We start from the raw sequence: 1,928 nt of genomic DNA on the forward strand, positions 1-1,928 counted from the left end.
TGGGCACTGAGTGTCCAATGAGCTCCTCTGAGAGACAGCATTTCACACTGTTGTCCTGACCTGTGACTGAGGCAACTGTGCATGATTTGTGTGGCTTCTTTGGGAGAGGACCCTTGGAAGCTTGTGCCTGGTCTTCCCCAGACTTCACCCAGGAGCCTTTTCCCTTTGCTGGCCTTCCTATGTATAATTTTGCTCTGATGAGTCATAGCCATGAGTGTGACCGCAGGCTGAGTCCCACGAGCACTCCGGGCCAATCATTGCACAAGGAGGTGGTCCTGGGGACTCCAGACACACCGTGCTAGAAACACAAGTATCCTTCCAGGATAAAGCCCACCTCTTCATTTGACACCAGGACCATTCATTGTGAGCCGGCTCTAATTGACATCTCAACCTCATCTCTCCTGTTCCCAACCTACCACCTTGCGTTCCAGTTACACCCCTGCCTCTATTACTCACTACTGTAGGCACCTGTGTTTCATTCACCAGGGCCCATCTCAGGAAACACTCCCGCAGGATCCCTTCTATCAGAACCCAGCTGCTCCTGCCTCATGCTCTATCCCACTTCCTAACACAGAGCCTGGAGTCCCAGAAGTGTCACCACAGCCATGTCCCCAATCAGAGGTGATTCCTGGAAATTAGGGGCACAACCCGTCTACGGCTTGCATCCCCAGGGACACGACAGGCCCTGGCACACAGTAGGTGCTCAATAGAGGTATTGCAAGCTTTAGCCTCCCTATATAGATGTCTCTCTCCTCTGAAATCAAGAAATCAACACCCCGAGACCTGAGACATGTGACCTTGTACACCTACGATCCTTTTCATAAAGACACTTGAGTGCTCCTTTCAGCAGCACATAGGCTGAAATTGGAATAATACTGAGAAGATTAGCCTGGCCCCTGCTTAAGATTGACACGAAAGTTTGTGAAGCTTTCCATATTTTTTTTAAACTACCATGCTTTAGTCATTATATAATGCATACATTGAAACATCACACTGTACCCCACAAACACATACAACTATTATGTGTCAATAATAAACAACAAAAAAGATACCCAAATCCCCCAACTAGGTCTAGATTCCAATTCAGACTCAGCATAAACGATGGAGAACCTGGAAGTGGGGGCCATGCACTAAGAGTCCCTGATCTCCATGTTACATGACACTCTCAGAGAAGTAAAGTGACCTAACCAAGGTTGCCCAGCTGGTGAGTGGCAGAGCTGGGACTCAACTCCAGAGCAGTCAGGACCAGAAGTCCACCCTGTGAACACTATCCTTGAATCATTGCTCAGGGTGTGCAGACCGGGCCTGGGGAGCTGTCCCTTGAGCTCCAGGGCCGCCCTGGGTCACTGTCCTGCTCACCAGTGACCTCCCCGAGGGCCAGGACTCCAAGGCTCCTCTTACCCTGCTCCCAGCTCAGGGCAGTGCAAACTGGTGATACCATGTTCACCCACTAAGCTGCCACTAATTCTCTCCTCCCATGTGAGCCTGCTTCAGGGAGGTCTGAAAGTTCTATTCTCCCAGGAGGAGTTCCAAATCCCTCCCAGCTTTAAAGAAATTCACATAAATGGAATCCACATGGAAAAGAGGCACTTTAGCCTCCTTCATGGCAGCCTGAGAGCCAGCTTCAGGGTTCTGCACCCCAGAAAGCTCCAGGTCTCCTTTGGCTGAATCTTTTTGACATTTTCAATGGTAAAATAAATTTGATTTGCAGAAGCCATGAAGGAACCGAGGCGATGTGATTTCCAAAACGCACTGTGTTATTGGATATGATAAAAGACTGAATGAGTCAGTAAATGTAGCAGTTTAATAACTGTTAAAAAAGGAAAAAAAAAAAGAAAAAAAGGCCGGGTGCTGTTTCTCATGCCTGTAGTCCCAGCACTTTGGGAGGCCGAGGTGGGCAGATCATGAGGTCAGGAGTTCAAGACCAG

General features: G+C 48.9%; 1 non-coding gene across 1 annotated transcript; it reads left to right on the forward strand.

The window, feature by feature from the left end:
* The first annotated feature begins 834 nt into the window (after positions 1 to 834).
* On the forward strand, positions 835 to 941 carry LOC111521391. The gene has a single exon (XR_002724933.1). It is a non-coding gene; the product is annotated as a U6 spliceosomal RNA (small nuclear RNA).
* Positions 942 to 1,928: the final 987 nt, after the last annotated feature.

Source organism: Piliocolobus tephrosceles, chromosome 16 (genome assembly GCF_002776525.5).
Source record: "Piliocolobus tephrosceles isolate RC106 chromosome 16, ASM277652v3, whole genome shotgun sequence".
NCBI lineage: Eukaryota > Metazoa > Chordata > Mammalia > Primates > Cercopithecidae > Piliocolobus > Piliocolobus tephrosceles.